We start from the raw sequence: 20,059 nt of genomic DNA, 5'->3' as shown, positions 1-20,059 counted from the left end.
CACCTCTCGCCGTAATAACGGTACTGATACGCCTGGGCATTGAGTCAAACAGAGCTTGGATGGCGTGTACAGGTACAGCTGCCCATGCAGCTTCAAAACGATAGCACAGTTCATCAAGATTAGTGACTGGCGTACTGTGACGAGCCAGTTGCTCGGCCACCATTGACCAGACTTTTCAATTGGTAAGAGATCTGGACAATGTGCTGGCCAGGACAGCAGTCGAACATTTTCTGTTTCCAGAAAGGCCCATACAGGACCTGCAACATGCGGTCGTGCATTATCCTGCTTAAATGTAGGGTTTCGCAGGGATCGAATGAAGGGTAGAGCCACGGGTCGTAACACATCTGAAATGTAACGTCTACTGTTCAAAGTGCGTCAATGCGAACAAGAGGTGACCGAGACGTGTAACCAATAGCACCCCATACCATCACGCCGGGTGATACGCCAGTATGGCGATGACGAATACACGCATCCAATGTGCGTTCACCGCGATGTCGCCAAACACGGATGCGACCATCATGATGCTGTAAACAGAACCTGGATTCATCCGAAAAAATGACGTTTTGCCATTCGTGCACCCAGGTTCGTCGTTGAGTACACCATCGCAGGCGCTCTTGTCTGTGATGTAGCGTCACGGGTAACCGCAGCCAAGGTCTCCGAGCTGATAGTCCATACTGCTGCAAACGTCGTTGAACTGTTCGTGCAGATCTTTGTCTTGCAAACGTCCCCATCTGTTGACTCAGGAATCGAGACGTTACAGCCATGCGGATAAGATGCCTGTCATCTCGACTGCTAGTGATACGAGGCCGTTGGGATCCAGCACGGCGTTCAGTATTACCCTCTTGAACCCACTGATTCCATATTCTGCCAACAGTCATTGGATCTCGACCAACGCGAGCCCCAATGTCGCGATACGATAAACCGCAATCGCGATATGCTACAATCCGACCTTTATCAAAGTCGGAAACGTGATGGTGCGCATTTCTCCTTCTTACACGAGGTATCACAACAACGTTTCACCAGGCAATGCCGGTCATCTGCTGTTTGTGTATGACAAATCGGTTATAAACTTTCCTCATGTCAGCACGTTGTAGGTGTCGCCACCTGCGCCAACATTGTGTGAATGCTCTGAAAAGCTAATCATTTGCATATCACAGCTTCTTCTTCCTGTCGGTTAAATTTCGCGTTTGTAACACGTCATCTTCGTGGTGTAGTAATTATAATGGCCAGTAGTGTAGTATGGTTTGTTGCGTAAGCTATTTCTAACATACATAACACAAACACTTAAAAAGAAAAGCTAATTACTCACCTATATAAAGAAAGGAGATGCTGCAACTGACACCCTTCGTTGTTCAGGCATTTCTGACACCTGCTTAGGAAATTGCTCATTACACTCTGCAGTTCCCTCTGATAAATGGTGGCAGTTTCTTGACAAATGTTAATTTTAAGTTCATCTAAAGTATGTGGATATGATTTGCACACTTTCTCTTTTAATTCCCCCTCCCGGCCCGCCCCTCTCCCACCCAGTCCCGCAGAGTTGAAACCCGTAGGCGTTAAGTCGGGGAAGGAGGAGACCAGATGTTGTTAATGGTAATTCTATCTTGAAAAGAGTTATGAATTTCTTGTAATGAGAAGCTGGATGCATGTGCCGTTGCAGAGTCCTGATGAAAGAATCTTACAAAAAAAAAAATGCAAAACTTTTTCCACGTATGTATGAATGCAGAGTCTCGCGGCGATAACATCGAATAAAATGTTCTCGGGTTTCCAACCGAGTCAATTGCTTAAAACTGTACGAGCTTTCGGCCAAGCACTCCTTGGCCATTGTCAAGTGTTATGGCTGCCAGCGGCCAGAAGTACATCGGACAAACAGTGTGCATTGTGGAACAACGCAGGAAAGAACATGAGAGGTATTATCGCCTACGCTATCCAGAGAAATCTGCGTTAGCTGAGCACGCGTTAGAAAGCGGTCACCACATAAAATTTGACGATACCTCTGTCGTGGCTCGCACTAACGGCTTCTGGGACGGTTTAATAAAGGAAGCTATTGAAATAAAAATTACCGCAAACACCCTGAAGAGAGACGGTGGTTTGCAGCTCAGCGCTGCGTGGGATCCAGCGATCGCGCGGTTGAAGAGGGCACATCGAACGCCGACTCACAACATGCCCATATATGGCAATGTCACGGGGCCTAGTGACGTCACAGCCAGCAACTAGCGTATATAAGGGCGCACCAACAGCCCACTGGCACTCATAACACTTGACAATGGCCAAGAAGTGCTTGGCCGATAGCTCGTGTAGTTTCAAGCAATTGACGCGATTGGAAACCCGAGAACATTTTATTTCTCCACGTATCTCTTACCGTTAACTCATTCCTTGAAAAAAGTAGGGCCTATTATTCTCTAAACGCTTGTACGTGTTTGTATAATTTACGTTAATTGCTAGGTCACTGTGCTACCTTAAACAAATTACTTGTATTATATCATCATAATGTTTGTGCACGCATGAGTTATTCTTCTCTGCAGCAACTGAATTCATATACTGTACAATTCATATCATGAATCAGTTTACAAAAGTATTTAAAAAACAGTCCCACTATGTTCCCCAGATACACAAACAGTATTCCACCAAATTCCTTAGAACAGATACCGTGTGTTTTGAATGATTCTGCAGTTTGAATTGGAAACTATACAGGATTAGTGTATCCTACACTAACAACAACATTTGTGATGTAACATAGGATTTCGTTGTTATCGTGTACCAATATTTGACTGATATTGTAGTCGAGATCGCTTGTCCGCGGGGAGACGGCTCAGAAGTAGAAAGCTTCAACAATTCTTAGTTGGCAAGAGGAAGAAAGATTCTAAAATTACATTCCTCATCACTTTCCAAAACGTCCTCCAGTGATAATAAATTGCCATTGTAAGTTGTATGTATATCTTAACAAATGTTAAAATGCTTACACCATCTGTTAAAACAGAATGATTCGTGTTCAAATGACATATTCGACACGGAATCCTTCATTTGTATATAATATCTAATGGCTTTAAAGAACATAATGTTTCAAGTACTTACCGTTCATAGTAGCACGTCTATTGTACATTACTTAACAGTGATATAAGACTTATGGGAACGCAGTAAGAGTCACTCATTCAAAATGTGAAACAAACCAAGGCAGCAAAAAATGCAGTAACGTAAGACAATGCGCCAGAGACCATACGCCAGTTACATCAAGGCCACGTCTGTGCTCTAGATACTGGAAGACTCATGGTAACGCCTATGGATATAGTTGTATCCTCTATGTTACCTTCTATGGTCACTTTGCTTCTCCAGGCTACTTCAAATACGTTTTCTATATGTTAAATACAATGTAAATGTCGTGTGACTAGGGCCTCCCGTCGGGTAGACCGTTCGCCGGGTGCAAGTCTTTCGATTTGGTGCCACTTCTGCGACTTGCGCGTTGATGGGGATGAAATGATGTTGATGAACGACATTTATGTTATCTCGTGTAGTTCTTTCTCTTACTCCTTCCCCGAACTCTTCCTTTCCTGCGATGAACAAAAGCATTATCTTTACATGTAATATAAATAATTGGCTTATTGCGTGTAATGTGTCATCTGAGACGAAATCATTTAAAGAAAACACTCGTGATTAATTCTTCTGCATTTACACCTACACTATGGCAGCGGCCTTACAACAGGAAGAAACGAAGATTAGTTCAACATCACGTCGAAAGTGAGTTCATTAGAGGCAGTGCAATGTTACGGGCTGTGGCTGAGCGCACTTCCTGTGCCACCGCTCCTTGTCCCTTTTCTTGTTACAGTCGTGAATGGTGTCTTCGTATCAGCTCGAATCTCTCTAGATCTCCCGTATATAGGAGAAGCAATATATTGGTAGACTATTCTAGGACAGTGCGCTCTCATAATGTTGAAGATAAAAAGAATGTGATGCAAGAAGTCTGCTTTTAGCGTCTACCGTTGGAGTTTGACGAACATATCTGTGACGTTGTTGCCGTTCCTAAAAGAACTAAACGAAGCCTATGTGTCTGTGCTTTTGAACTTCTCTGTTTTCTCGTCGGTCCTACCCAGTAACGGTCCCAGACTGAGGACCAACGCTGGAACTATGATTCCTCAACGGTTTCTCTTTGCAACATCCTTCGTGATTGGACTACGCTCCCAACGGATCTGGATTTGATATCTCTCATACCTACAACTGGTTTTATTTATCCGTTCCAACTTAAATAGCCCCGTATGTAGATTCCACGGTAATTAGCGGATGTGTCTGTTTCCAGCGATTGTTCAGTGTAACCAAATGAAAATGCGTCGTAACGCCTATTAGTACTCAAAGCGCTACGTTTCTTTAGTTTCTTTAAGAAAATATCCGCTCCAGTTGCATTTTTCTGTTTATTTAAAACCACGACCGGTTTTGGCTCCCAAGGCCATTACATCGTGGTATCTACATACACTGAAGCGCCAAAGAAGCTGGTATAGGCATGTGTATTCAAATACAGAGACATGTAAACAGGCAGAACATGGTGCTGCGGTCAGCAACGCCTATGTAAGACAACAAGTGTCTGGCGCAGTTGTCAGATCGGTTACTGCTGCTACAAAGGCAGGTTTTCAAGATTTAAGTGAGTTTGAACGTGGTGTTATAGTCTGTTCACGAGCGATGGGACACAGCATCTCCGAGGTAGCGATGAAGTGGGGATTTTCCCGTATGACCATTGCACGAGTGTATCGTGAATATCAGGAATAAAACATCAAATCTCCAACATCGCTCCGTCCGGAAAAAGATCCTACAAGAACGGGACCAACGACGACTGAAGAGAATTGTTCAACGTAACAGAAGCGCAACCCTTCCGCAAATTGCTTCGTATTTCATTGCTGGGTTATCAACAAGTGTCAGCGTGCGATCCGTTCAACGAAATATCATCGATACTGGCTTTCGGAGCCGAATACCCTTTCGTGTACCCTTGATGACTGCACGACACAAAGCTTTACGCCTCGCCTGGGTCCGCCAACACCGACACTAGACTGTTGATGATTCTAAACATGTTGCCTGGTCGGACGAGTCTAGTTTCAAATTGTATCGAGCGGATCGATGAGTACCGGTATGGTGACGACTTAATGAATCCATGGACCCCACATGTCAGCAGGAGACTGTTCAAGCTGGTGGAGGCTCTGTAATGGTGCGGGGCGTGTGTAGTTGGAGCAATATGGGGCCCGTGATACGCTTGGATACGACTGTGACAGGTGACACGTACGTAAGCGTGCTGCCTGATCACCTGCATCCATCCATGTCCATTGTGCATTCCGACGGACTTGGGTAATTCCAAAAGGACCAGGACACTGCGACACCCCACACGTTCAGAGTTGCTACAGAGTGGCTCCAGGAACATTCTTCTGAGTTTAAACAACTCTCCAGGTATAAACATTATTGTGGATATCTGGATACCTTGCAAATGCTGATCAGAAGAGATCTCCATCCCCTCGTACTCTTTCGGAGTCATGGACAGCCCTGCAGGATTCATGGTGTCAGTTCTCTCGAGCACTACTTCAGACACTAGTCTTGTCCATGCCACGTCGTGTAGTGGCAATTCTGCGTGCTCGCGGGGGCCATACACATTATTAGACAGGTGTACCAGTTTCTTTGGCTGTTCAGTGTAGTATCAAACAGCTAAGCACATCAGCAGTTGTGAAATGGTAGAAATGAGCACCATTTTAACAATTCAATACCCACGATTCAGGGTGCCAGCGGCTGTACCACTTGCGGCATGGTAGCTCAGCGTGTTCGGTCAGAGAGTTAGCCATCCTCTGTAATAAAAAATGAAGTCAGTGGATCAACGATGAACTTCAACGGGTGTCATCGGACGTCCTACCCGCACAAATATAAGGAACAACAGCGAAAAAGTGTGTCTTTTTTTTAAAAAAAAAAAAAGGGGGCTAGCGTCTGTGGCTGAAAACCAAAACATCTTTCGTCCCGGGTTCGAATCTCGCCATTATTTAAATTTTGAATAAAAATCATCAGCAATGACGGCAGAAGACTTCCAATCGTAAGATGTCAACTCGTGTCTCGTTAAAGAGGTCAGAGGACTGGACAGAGGTTCAGGGCAAATGGAAAGTTATGGTTAGGTCTTAAGGGACCAAACTGCGGAGGTCACTGGTCACTAAGCCTACACACTACTTAATCTAACTTAAACTAACTTACGCTATGGACAACACACACACCCATGCCCGAGGGAGGACTCTTACCATTCATATTCTTTCACACTGTATTGTAATCCCACTTTTGAACCTTTCTTTTATTTCCGACATTGCTTCTTCCATGTATAGATTGAACTGTAGCGGCGAAAAAGTATGTCTCTCTCTCTTACACGCGTTTTAATCCGAGGATATGGTTCTTGGTCTTTCGCTCTTATTGCTTCCTCTTGGTTCTTGTACATTATCCGTGTTTCCCTGTAACTTACATCTATTTTTCTCAGGATTTCCAACATCTTGCACCATTTCACATTGTCGAACACATTTTCCACGACGACAGATCCTGTGAACATGTCCTGGTTTTTCTTCAGTCTTCCTTCTATTATCAGCTGCAACATGATAATAGCATCTCTGGTACCTTTACCTTTCCTGAAGTCAAACTGACCGTCATCTAACAAATCCTTGGCTGCCCCCTCCGGAAGATCCGAAGGGGGCTATCCCGAAATCTTTCGTCAGTGGGGAGATCATCAAGACACTTTTTCATTTACAGGCCAGATGTCCTGTGGGTATAAATCACGTGTCCTTAATGCAGTGAATACCGTTGCCTTCCGCATCCTCATGTCGTTGATCATTGCTGATGCTTCCATCTTTTAGGGCCAGTTTTCCACCTAAAGGGCATGAGAGTACCCTGAACCGTTGTCCGCTCCTCCGGCCTCTTTGACAAGGCCGCTGAAAAAAAAAAAAAAAGCTGGTGAATTATTATGCCGGAAGTCTTTGGCCGGCAATGCACATGATTTCCATTCAACATTTAAGTAGTCATAGGGATTGAATCTGGGACTGACGACGTTCTGATTACAAGCGAAAGACCCTACCCCTATACCGCGGGTGCACGTTCTGATATTACACACAGCGATAAACAGGCGTCAAATGTGGCTCCGGCCTATCTCTGTGATAAACGAGTACACTCCAAACGTAATTTAAATTTAAGTTATTTTTCGCTTCTGGTTTCACACATTTTATAACATTTTTGTCATGTTGGCTTGATGCAAAAAGCAATGTTGTGCAATGTGGCTTAAATCCTACTATTGCGTAGCATGTTGTGTCGTGGCTACGAGCTATGATGTTGCTATTCACATGGCAACAGTGTCGTCATGTGTTATTCGTTGATCGTAGCATGGCTTTATACGATAGCGTCGCTTTTGCCTAACCTCTTTTTGTCCATAATCAAGAGACAGACATTCCACTGCCGTTTGACGAGATGAGTGGAGGCCGCAGCTGAAAGCTGTTGTGAGTCAGGCGTCGTCATTCATCGCCTGAGAAGAAGTGTGTTTACTGATCATGATATTTATTTTAATACTTCGTGCTTCACAATTACATTCGTGCTTGCATTCAGATATAAGGCTACATGAAGCAATGATTCATGTGAAGATTTAACAATACACAATCACCAACTGAGATACCAGGTATTGCCAAGATATTGCTTCACAACTGTCCCCAAGACTTAGTATGTTGTCCTTATAAAGCTTCTTTGTGTACAGCGCGTAAGTAGTACTATTGGAGCCATGAACAAAGAGCTTGTTTGCTTCACTAACGCGGGAGAAAGCCACGTAAAGTTGGTCTAGCGAAAATTACCTGACTCCAAGTTCCACACCCGAAACACGTAACATCTGGCCTTGTGCTTTCAAATGGCTCTTAGCATCAAGGGACTTAACATCTGAACTCATCAGTCCCCTGGACTTAGAACTACGTAAACCTAACTAACCTAAGGACATCACGCACATCCATGCCCGAGGCAGGATTCGAAACTGCGACCATAGCAGCAGCGCGGTTCCGGATTGAAGCGCCTAGAACCGCGCGGCCACAGCGGCCGGCCCTTGTCTACATCTACATCTACATACATACTCCGCAATCCACCATATGGTGCGTGGCAGAGGGTACCTCGTACCACAACTAGCATCTTCTCACCCTGTTCCACTCCCAAACAGAATGAGGAAAAAATGACTGCCTATATGCCTCTGTACGAGCCATAATCTCTCTTATCTTATCTTTGTGGTCTTTCCGCGAAATGTAAGTTGGCGGCAGTAAAATTGTACTGCAGTCAGCCTCAAATGCTAGTTCTCTAAATTTCCTCAGTAGCGATTCACGAAAAGAACGCCTCTTATCCTCCAGAGGCTCCCACCCGAGTTCCTGAAGCATTTCCGTAACACTCGCGTGATGATCAAACCTACCAGTAACAAACCTAGCAGCCCGCCTCTGAATTGCTTCTATGTCCTCCCTCAATCCAACCTGACAGGGATCCCAAACGTTCGAGCAGTACTCAAGAATAGGTCATATTAGTGTTTTATAAGCAGTCTCCTTTACAGATGAACCACATCTTCCCAAAATTCTACCAATGAACCGAAGATGACTATCCGTCTTCCCCACAACTGCCATTATATGCTTGTCCCACTTCATATCGCTTTGCAATGTTACGCCCAAATATTTAATCGACATGACTGTGTCAAGCGCTAATCTACTAATGGAGTATTCAGACTTTACAGTATTCTTTTTCCTATTCATCTGCATTAATTTACATTTATCTATATTTAGAGTTAGCTGCCATTCTTTACACCAATCACAAATTCTGTCCAAGTCATCTTGTATCCTCCTACAGTCACTCAACGACGACACCTTCCCATACACCACAGCATCATCAGCAAACAGCCGCACATTGCTATCCACCCTATCCAAAAGATCATTTATGTAGATAGAAAACAACAGCAGACCTACCATACTTCCCTGGGGCAATCCAGATAATACCCTCACCTCCGATGAATACTCACCATCGAGGACAACATACAGGGTTCAGTTGTCATGGCAGGAGCGCACCCTCACACACACTGCCGCTGCGCTCTGCTCATTATCAGAGCTGGTCCAGGCCTTGCCTCATTGAAAACTGCTGTCCTTATTTATTAGTCCCCCATGCACCCAGGTCTCTACAGCCTCCTTTGTTTATGGTCATGCCATAACATAAGATCACCGGAAAATCTACATGTTTAAGGGAAATTGTAAATTGTTTGCAATAATGGTATTCGGGGTATAAAAAATCGCGCGTCTGCGCTAGTCCCCGTCAAAATATCCGTTTCTACGATGTTACATGGGGTAGGAGTTACTTTAAGCCTCTGTAAGTGAGGGGTTTTTAGGTAATACATGATGTTGTCGGGTTAGAGGTGTGTCATTCCTCGCTTTCGGAAGGAGTTTCCAAAGAGAGAGTTACAGCGTGACGTTCTCGAGCTGCAGCCAAGTCTCGCTTCACGATCATTATTGGCTTCTTTGAGACCGCATAGTCCTCACTCTTTTAGCCGTTCTAGTGTATTCAGACAAATTCTAGCGTTTCCTAGACATTTTTATTGGTAAAAAAAACTAACTAAAACGTAATGAGTAGGCACGTAAATCATAAAGCAAACTTAAGAAATTCGTCTTTACTAGCAATAAATAAAACCTATCGAAGAGGAATTATTGCGTTGAGTTTCTCATACGCAGTGAAATCAGTAAACCCATATATCCTATACAAGACAATTCGTTGTTAATTTCTATTCTTAAAGATAAAATTGTGGCGCTGAAGTGTGTCACTGAAGTAAACCTTGGAAAATACATCTATCACTGAATTTAAAAACTAAGAGCGCCATCTGGTGGTTCTTTGCTGTACTATGAAACTAACAGCCCCATCCGTTCTTTGGTGTACTACTTCTAAGCTGAGCTCACGATATAAATTATGAATTTTTTTCGTGTTCTGATTTTGATGAAATATACGAGGGTAACTCAAATGAATACCTTAAATATTTTTTTAAATATTTTTTATTGTGCAGCAGTGGCACAAAGCTGTATCACTTTTCAACATAATCTGCCCCACGGTGAATGCAAGTCCTCCAGCGCTTACAAAGTACATAAAGTCCTTTAGAAAAAAATCCTTTTGGCAGTCCGCGCAACCACTCATGCACCGCGTGGCGTACCTCTTCATCAGAATGGAACTTCTTTCCTCCCATTGCGTCTTTGAGTGGTCCAAAAATATGGAACTCACTTGGGGCAAGGTCCGGTGAGTATGGTGGATGAGGAAGACACTCAAAATACAGGTATGTGATTGTTGCAACTGTTGTACGGGGAGTGTGGGGCCTTGCATTGTCATGTTGCAAAAGGACACCTGCTGACAGCAATCAGCGTTACTCTGATTTGATCCCAGGCCGCAGACGGTTTTTTATCAGATCTGTGAATGATGCACTGGTGACAGTGGTCACTCTAGGCATGTAATGCTCCAAGATGACGCCTTTTTCGTCCCAATAGAGAGTCAGCATAACCTTCCCTGCTGATGGTTCTGTTCGAAACTTCTCTTCCTTTCCGGTTGGTGGAAGTGAACCCAGGTTTCGCTCCAGTAATGACTGTTGCAAGGAAGCCGTCACATTCTCGTTCAAAGCGCCGAAGAAGTTCTTCACAATCATCAACACGTCGTTCTCTCATTTCACGAGTCAGCTGCTGTGGCACCCACCTTGCAGACACTTTGTCAAACTGGAGCATATCGTGCACAATGTGGTGTGTTGACCCATGACTAATCTGCAAACATGCTGCAATGTCATTCAGTGTCACTCGGCGGCTTTCCTTCACTATGGCTTCAACTGAAGCAATGTTCTGTGGAGTCACAATTCGTTGTGCCTGACCTGGACGAGGAGCATCTTCCACTGAAGTCACTCTATTTGCGAACTTCCTACTCCATTATCAGACTTGCTGCTGTGACAAACATGCATCACCATACTGAACCCTCATTCGTCGATGAATTTCAATAGGTTTCACACCTTCACTAGGCAAAAACCGAATAACAGAAAGCTGTTCTTCCCTGGTGCAAGTCACTAGTAGGGCGGCCATCTTTATACTGATGCTGCGACGGTATGTGTGCATCTGCACTATGCTGCCACCTACAGACCATTCTGCACGCTGTTTGTAGCACGCTTACCACCTTACAGGATAACGGCGTGAAATTTCGATTTGTTATTGCAAATTTGAGGTTTTCATATGACTCACCCTCGTACATGTTGCCCCAAGCTACGCTCAAGTTACCTGCGAAGACCTAATGAAAATTCTTCAAGTAGTTTTGAAGATTAGTGTATTCATATAGACATGTCGGTTTTACAGTTGTATTATTAGTATAGATTTGAAACTGTGTAGCTGGAGGTAATGATGACTTTTCAGTAATTGCGAAAAGTGTTGCGGCATGTATTGCAACTGTGGAGAAAGTTCCTGGTATGCTTTAAAATTTTACGTACTCATTCGTGAAAAATAGAGCTGCAAATTTATATAACAGACTCAGAGGGCCGGCCGCGGTGGCCGTGCGGTTCTGGCGCTGCAGTCCGGAACCGCGAGGCTGCTACGGTCGCAGGTTCGAATCCTACCTCGGGCATGGGTGTGTGTGATGTCCTTAGGTTAGTTAGGTTTAAGTAGTTCTAAGTTCTAGGGGACTTATGACCTAAGATGTTGAGTCCCATAGTGCTCAGAGCCATTTGAACCATTTTTGACTCAGAGGGCCAAATGATCAACAGAACCAAGACCATGCGTGATCTTCTGCGGCAAGAACTTTAGAAGACACAAGATGAGCTATCAAAACCTTCGTGAAGTGCACCAAACGTTGTACATGTGCACCTGCAACTTTCACGTGAACCTTGAGTTGTTACAACCGGCCACATTCTCACGTCCACATTTAAGCAGAAGTGTTGCAGGCTCTCTTTTCCTACTGTTTTGTGGACATTGTTACAGTTTATAAGGGAGACTAGTTCTGCTATCATTCTCACGTCCACATTTCAGCAGAAAACTTTGCAAAGTCTCTTTTCCTAGTGCTATGTGGGCGTTGTTACTCTTTATAAGGCAGATTAGTTCTGTTGCCTTTACATGGATGCTCCTGCTGTTATTAAATGTTATATTAACATTTTCTTCATCCGATCTGCAGTGGCTCTCTTCGTGGTAGTCGTTTGTCTTTAAAATATTAAACTAGCAGATAGTTCTGTACAGAACTGGAGGAAGTTTCAGCATATGAAACAATAGTTTTTGTGCTGTTTCCAGTGGCATACAGTCCTCCAGTCTTTCCTGACAGAATGAAAGATTTTAGCCATATTTCATGCAACTACACATTATCTTCGGACTATAAATACACCATGTCTCTCAAAACGTTCACAATGCCACATTCTGGTGTCACAACGTTCGATAGTAATCCTGTCTGTCCATTAGTTTTCTTATGCCTTAAATCGAACTCCGCCACACCCATTAGCAAAATAGTATTAGGGATGCTGAATAATCAGGTGTCACGGTTTTTTTAACTTTATTTTTTAAAAATTTTTTGTGGTCGGATGTTCTTTTAACCCCCAATAACTATAAATAAGGCAGCTACCTACACATTTTGCTCAAATGTATCCAAGTTCACTACTTTTTATCATGCCGTCTCCTTTTTAACAGTGTCCATAGCTGAGATGATTCGGTCACGTCCTGTCCTGCATAGTATTTTGTTTTTCGCAAATTTGCGTTAGCGTGTTTATTTCGATCTTCAAGCCACGCTGGTCAGAAGCAGTAGAGTCACGACGTCGACCGTCTAGCTCACGTAATACGCACGCGCCTCACAACCTGATCCAACTGGCTGACGGCGCAAAAGGCGAGCAGTTCGCATAACTCTCCGAGCTACTGCGTGCACTTTCGCTGCTACCTTTCGACACTTTGTAACGTAGAAGAAACACAACGCACAGAAACAAAGCACACAACGAAAATGGAGCGTTGTCGGCTGCATGCGTCACCTGCAACTGACTGTGATGAATGGTGCCTGGGGTAGCAGAGCGGTATGTCAGCGTGAACAAAACGGAACGGAGCGACCGAATGTGCTTTATGTTCTTCGGTTTTGTGGAGCTAGTGAGTTTCAGAACTCGAAACACCGTCAGATTGATGTAAGTATTGTCCAAATCAGCAAAATGTGTGGTTAATACACTTAGGAGATTACACAGTGCCAAAAAAATTGTAAATCCATCAACAATTATTAAAATAAAAAGAAGACAAAATGTTTAAGGAACCTAATCCTTTACGTTAACTTTGAATATGTAATGAATAGCTATTTAGAAATGCGAAATACATAGTCACTGCCAATAATATTAACAACAGCATGATGCGTTTTACTTTATTATACGAAATTTGAGCACATGTTGAAAATTGTGAAATTTATGGCGTGTGTGTTCTCCCAATTTTACCTGTTAATAACTGCAAGATTTTAAGATACGCAGGACTGTGAGGTTAATTGTGTCGATACATTTACAAACAGATAAATAATCCTCCATAATCAATACTTTGCAAATGAACTATGACTGATAGCCAGATGAGAACTGAACGCCCGCCACAGCGGAACCATGGAATGGCTCTGAGCACTATGGGACTTAACATCTCAGGTCATCAGTCCCCTAGAACTTACAACTACTTAAACCTAACTAACCTAAGGACATCACACACATCCATGCCCGAGGCAGGACTCGAACCTGCGACCGTAGCGGTCGCGCGGTTCCAGACTGAAGCGCCTTGAACCGCTCGGCCACCAGCGGTCGGTGAACCATGGAATGGTTCAATTCAAAAGGAACCACCACACGAGTTAAGGCATTTATCCTATATTGAGCTGAGACGATCTGTTCCTGTTTCGTAGAAGGCGGTCGGCCGCTGAGAGATCAACAACGGCACCCATTCTTGTACTTCCTCGTCCATCTGAAACCAACATACACGCATGTCTTTCTTCAAGTCACCGAAGTTGTGAAAATAACACGGTGAAAGATACGACTGCACAGAGGATGTTGCAGCGTTTCCCAACCAAATCGCTGCAGCCTAGCCTCCGTCCAACTGGCAGTGTGGGGGCGGCGGTTATCGTGCAACTTACCCGAACTTGTGTGAACAGCTTTGAGTTTCTTTGGTCTGGGAGACGTGAGATGTTTCAACTGTTAGCTTTGTGTTTGTCCTCGGGCTCGAAAAGGTGGCACAACGTGAGGTCATGATGGCCTTCCTCTACGACTGCAGAGCCTGTCTGCTCATCGAGTTCCTTGACCGTGGAACCGCAAACCAACGTGCTGCGCTATGAAGACACTTTGCAGAAACTGCGTCGCGCCCAGGAACACCGTGGCACGGAATCGTCCTGCCGCCCCCACAACGTCAGTCGCACGATGGCTATGCTGCAGCGGTTTGGTTGGGAAACACTGCAACCTCCTTCATACAGCCCGGATCTTTCCCTGTGTGATTTTCACATCTTTGGCCACCTGAAGAAAGAGATGCGTGGACGTCAGTTACAGTTGTACAAAGAATTGCGACAGTAGGTGACGTTGTGGATGTGTCAGCGGCCGAGCGCGTTCTATGAAACAGAAGTTGATCGTCTCGCCTCCCTGGATCATAAATGTCTTAATGCGAGCGGTGGTTACTTCTGAATAGAACCATTCCATTGTCAGGTTGCGGTGGGTGTTCGGCTTTTATTTGACTGCACATTATGCTTCATTCTTTCTTCCGTCATACTACGTTTATTTTAGTGTGACTGTAATTGGTGTTGATTTTGTGAATGCAAAACAAGACAGACGAATTTCACACAGCATGAAAACGGCTATATATCTACAAACCTGCAGATATACAGGGTGTACAAAAAGTTCAGGAACACTTTCAATTATCTATTGCACAAGAACTAAACATTGTAGAAATGTAATACATATCGCATTTCGAAGAGAAACTCTTTAAAGTTTCTTTTTTTTTTTTTTTTTTTTTTTTTTTTTTTTTTTTTTACAAACATTCGATATGCGAACCACTAGTGAGCCGGCAGACGTCAATACGGTAATCGGATTCTTGTCATACCCGTCCCAGCACGGCATCGTCGACTGTGGCAGTCGCTTCCTGTTCCTGTATTCACTCCCGAATCTCTGCTACATCACGTGATAGAGGCGGTACATACACCAAATCTTCAATGTGTCCCCACAGCAGAAAGTTAGACGGAGTGAGATCTGGTGATCTGGGAGGCCATTTCTTGAAATAGCTGTTCCCTTCTGTAGTATGGCACCTGCACTCGCCATGTTTGCGACTAGCGCTGACTATCGGCAAATTAGCAAACGACGCTGTGGCGGTATACATGAAAAAAAAACTTTCACAGTTTCTCTTCAAAATGACATGTGTCTGATATCTGTACAATGTTTAGTTCTTGCACAATAAATAACTGAAAGTGTTCCCGGACTTTATGAGCACTCTATATTATGCTTGCACTTCAGAGAATAAAGCGTCGATATGTATACCTGAAACTCATCGGCAGCCTGGAGATGTACCTGTAAATATATATGTAAAATTAAGTACAGGAACTGTAACGGCGGATGTACTTATAAGAGATCTATATTTGTTACACTTTGTGAACAAATAAAAATCAGGGAGCCATAGCCAACTTGCAAGACATCGGACGTTGCATGCAAATAGAAACTTCGGCTTCCAAAAATACACGCTTATTCTTAGGTAGTTGTCTGAGATGCTGAAACCGAAAAACTCCTTGAATAAGATGCTTCCTTTTACATAGCTCAGCAATCTGAAAAATAAAGGGAAACAAATAAGCTGTATTTTATGTCTTAGGCGTCTACGGAGAACATAAACCTCTGCAGTAATCAATATTCGAATGAAACGTCAACGGTGGCGCAAGGAAGCAAGATGCAGAGAGTTAAGGGCCCTCAGACGCAATAATATTGACCGCGTGAGATAGTTTGCCTTATATATTGAACGAGGCTGCGGCGGTTGAAAAATGATGACCGTTGCACATTATGTTGAGCGATTATTGTACCTCGTAAGAGTAGTATTGCGCAAAAAACCGCAGTTCCTGGTGACACCGAGAGCAATTCAATTCGTTCCGAACGAATTTTCGCAAAGATTCGAAAAAATTAAATGAGAAAAGACCAGAGCTTGTGTTGCAGGATGTACACTACTGGCCATTAAAATTACTACAAGAAGAAATGCAGATAATAAACGGGTATTCATTGGACAAATATATTATAGTAGAACTGACATGTGATAATATTTTCACGCAATTTGGGTGCATAGATCTTGAGAAACCAGTACCAAGAACAACCACCTCTGGCCGTAATAACGGCCTTGATACGCCTGGGTATTGAGTCAAACAGAGCTTGGATGGCGTGTACAGGTACAGCTGCCCATTCAGCTTCAACACGATACCACAATTCATCAAGAGTAGTGTGATTGGCGTATTGTGACGAGCCAGTTGCTCGGCCACCATTGACCAGACGTTTTCAGTTGGTGAGAGTCGAACATTTTCTGTATCCAGAAAGGCCCATACAGGACCTGCATCATGCGGTCGTGCATTATCCTGCTGAAATGTAGTGTTTCGCAGGGATCGAATGAAGGGTAGAGCCACGGGTCGTAACACACCTGAAATGTAACGTCCACTGTTCAAAGTGCCGTCAATGCGAACAAGTGGTGACCGAGACGTGTAACCAATGGCACCCCATACCATCACGCCGGGTGATATGCCAGTATGACGATGACGAATACACGCTTTCAATGTGCGTTCACTGCGATGTCGCCAAACACGGATGCGACCATCATGATGCTGTAAACAGAACCTAGATTCATCCGACAAAATGACGTTTTGCCATTCGTGCACCAAGGTCATCGTTGAGTATACCACCGCAGGCGCTCCTGTCTGTGATGCAGCGTCAAGGGTAACCGCAGCCATGGTCTCCGTGCTAATTGTCCATGCTGCTGCAAACGTTGTCGAACTGTTCGTGCAGATGGTTGTTGTGTTGCATACGCCCCCATCTGTTGACTCAGGGATCGAGACGTGGTTGCACGATCCGTTGCAATCATGCGGATAAGATGCCTGTCATCTCGACTGCTAGTGATACGAGGCCGTTGGGAACCAGCGCAGCGTTCCGTATTACCCTCCTGAACCCACCGATTCCATATTCTGCTAACAGTCATTGGATGTCGACCAACGCGAGCAGCAATGTCGCGATACGATAAACCGCAATCGCGATAGGCTACAATCCGACCCTTATCAAAGTCGGAAACGTGATGGTATGCATTTCTCCTCCTTACACGAGGCATCACAACAACGTTTCACCAGGCAACGCCGGTTAACTGCTGTTTGTGTATGAGAAATCGGTTTGGAAACTTTCTTCATGTCAGCACGTTGTAGGTGTCGCCACCGGCGCCAATCTTGTGTGAATGCTCTGAAAAGCTATTCATTTGCATATCACAGAATCTTCTTCCTGTCGGTTAAATTTCGCGTCTGTAGCACGTCATTTTCGTGGTGAAGCAATTTTAATGGCCAGTAGTGTTTATTAAATTGGCATCTTGCGGTACTTTGAGTAATGAAAGTCTTGACTGTGACGCAAACGACATATTCTGAACTGGCCACAATGTCAGAGGACACTGAAGGTGATGTTGTCATGACAAAAAAAAAAAAAAAAAAAAAGTTTATTTTACTTCCAGCAATTATCAGAACTTTCAAATAAGATCAGGTGAGCTGTCCAGTGAGCATACGTGGTTTTTCCCCCCTTGCAACGAACATTAGGTAATGAGCAAATAATTAGTTAGTTAGTTAGTGTTTAACGTCCCGTCGACAACGAGGTCATTAGAGTGAGCAAATAATTATTTGATATCGTTTGCAACAGTTGTTACAGTGGAGAAATACATATAAAACAGCATATGCACACGATAAATTACACACTTCACTTGTCTAAATTGTTAATTAGTTGTTATTGTGGCTAACGTATCTATGCTGCAGTGAATCAGACCCTGGTCCACCGAAATATTTACTGGAAGCTTTTCATATGTATTTTCTTCGTTCTACATAATTTTTGTTTGTGTTCGGCGAAGCAGAAAACTCACTCCCAGTACACGTAAGCTCTACATCACCAAGCGCGGACATTTTCGCTAAGAAGGCAGACTTCTAAAAACTGACGCTTTCCGAGCACAAATATTGCGCAATAATATTGTGCTGCTCTTAGCCTCGCATTTTTGCGTAGCATATTGACACAATATTACTGCGCAATAAATATTGACCGTGTGAGGGGCGCCTTTGCACTACAATAGCTCTTTGAAACCTTCTTAAGGGCATTACCACTGAGAATAATCAGATTTTAGCTAGTAACCCCGCCCCCTCCCTCTTCAACTATTTATCCGCATTAGCGGCTAGCTACAGAATGAAAAAGAAATTTATTTGAACACTTTTATTTTTTTAAATGATGAAATAAAAGTACTTGTTTTTGTAGGTATCTTATTAAACCACGAACTCACGAGTGACTGCGACAGCTGGTACTGCTTATTTCTAATAATCCGTCCTGGTGATCTAACGGCAATGCACGTGCATAGGATCAGAGGGATCGCTGGACCGAAAGCCAGTCGGCCCACGGAAATATATCAGTCTGCCTTTAATCTAGCCTTCACCTCTCAATGATGTGAGGAGTCGTCAGAAAACACACATAATTCAGATTCCACGTCAAACTGCCAAAATTGCATCCAATTGGAAGACTTGCACTTGGCCATTGAACTACACGAAATTACTATTACGTTGCTTCTAACAACCTTTATTTTACTGTATGATGAGTCAGTGCATCGCGTGTGCTACCAAAAACTCCCCTCAGAAAAGAAAGCTAACTATCCACATTTAGGGTAGACACTTATTACAAAACAAGCTTCCTTGCACCACACTCTCCCTAGCAACACTTTCTTCACCAACAAACGCACCCCCAGTTAAAACCAACAAAGTGAAAATGTGTGCACTATACTTGCTGTTTATAAATAAATTGATCGCTTGACTTCCAATTTCTGCCACTTCAGAAGTAAGAAGACTTCAGGCTGCCAATGCATTGCGTCTGAACACTGCCAATAGTAATATTAATGCTAATATAATAATAATAATTATTATTATTATTATTATTATTATTATTATGCTGTGTAGACCATGGAACAATTTGCACTGTTAATGTTGTGCTGTCAATTGCTTCCTTTATTGTTGCAGAGTGAATAATGGAGTAATTTTGGGTCTACTTTGGAAACTAGCTGTACTCTGAGAAGGCATTTTCATGAGGTGTTTACGCATATGTGACGTATTTCTTTCACTGTTGCTGTCACGGGTGGGTTGCCCAAAGCACGTGGATTATGTGAGGAAAATGTTTATACAATCATTTCACATACTGTAACCTCCACCACACTGTCAGGCATCAATGCTAGGATCTGAAACAAAAAAGGTAATCATTGATTGGTTTGCTTGAAAAGTAATATCCAGAGGAACGCCACACTATATGCGCGAAAGAATCAGAATGAATATTCTGCATGATTCGATCATGGGATGATTATTGTACTTGTTATATGTTCTATTGAACCTAGGAGCAGAATTTGTCCTTATATCAGATGACGCAAGCATCATTGTTAAGTCCAGCAAAGAGGCTCAACAGCGGAAAAAGTAAATGACGTTTTTGTTAGTTATGTACTGATTTTTGACAACTGGGCGAACTTTAAACTAAAAAGAAGGAACCTTTGATGCACTTTTATGCTGACAAAAAATACCAAACATGCGTTGGTAGGGTAAACTATTTAACAAAGGATTAAGGCAGCAGAAAGTTCTAAGTCCCGTAATTTGCATATTAACGAAATCTCCAATTGGAAACACCACGTAGTACACGTACCAAACCGATAAGGTTCAGTAGCTTTTACCATAAGAATAAATTCCAACATTGGGATCATAGATGTCAGTAAGTTAAAAAAGATTATATATTTCGAACGGAAAAATGTGCTAGGGTAACCTCTCAGTTACGCCAAAAAAATCTTCACTGCTCAAAGGCACATCATGC

Source organism: Schistocerca americana, chromosome 1 (genome assembly GCF_021461395.2).
Source record: "Schistocerca americana isolate TAMUIC-IGC-003095 chromosome 1, iqSchAmer2.1, whole genome shotgun sequence".
Lineage (NCBI taxonomy): Eukaryota > Metazoa > Arthropoda > Insecta > Orthoptera > Acrididae > Schistocerca > Schistocerca americana.
Note: the sequence above shows the minus strand (reverse complement) of the source record.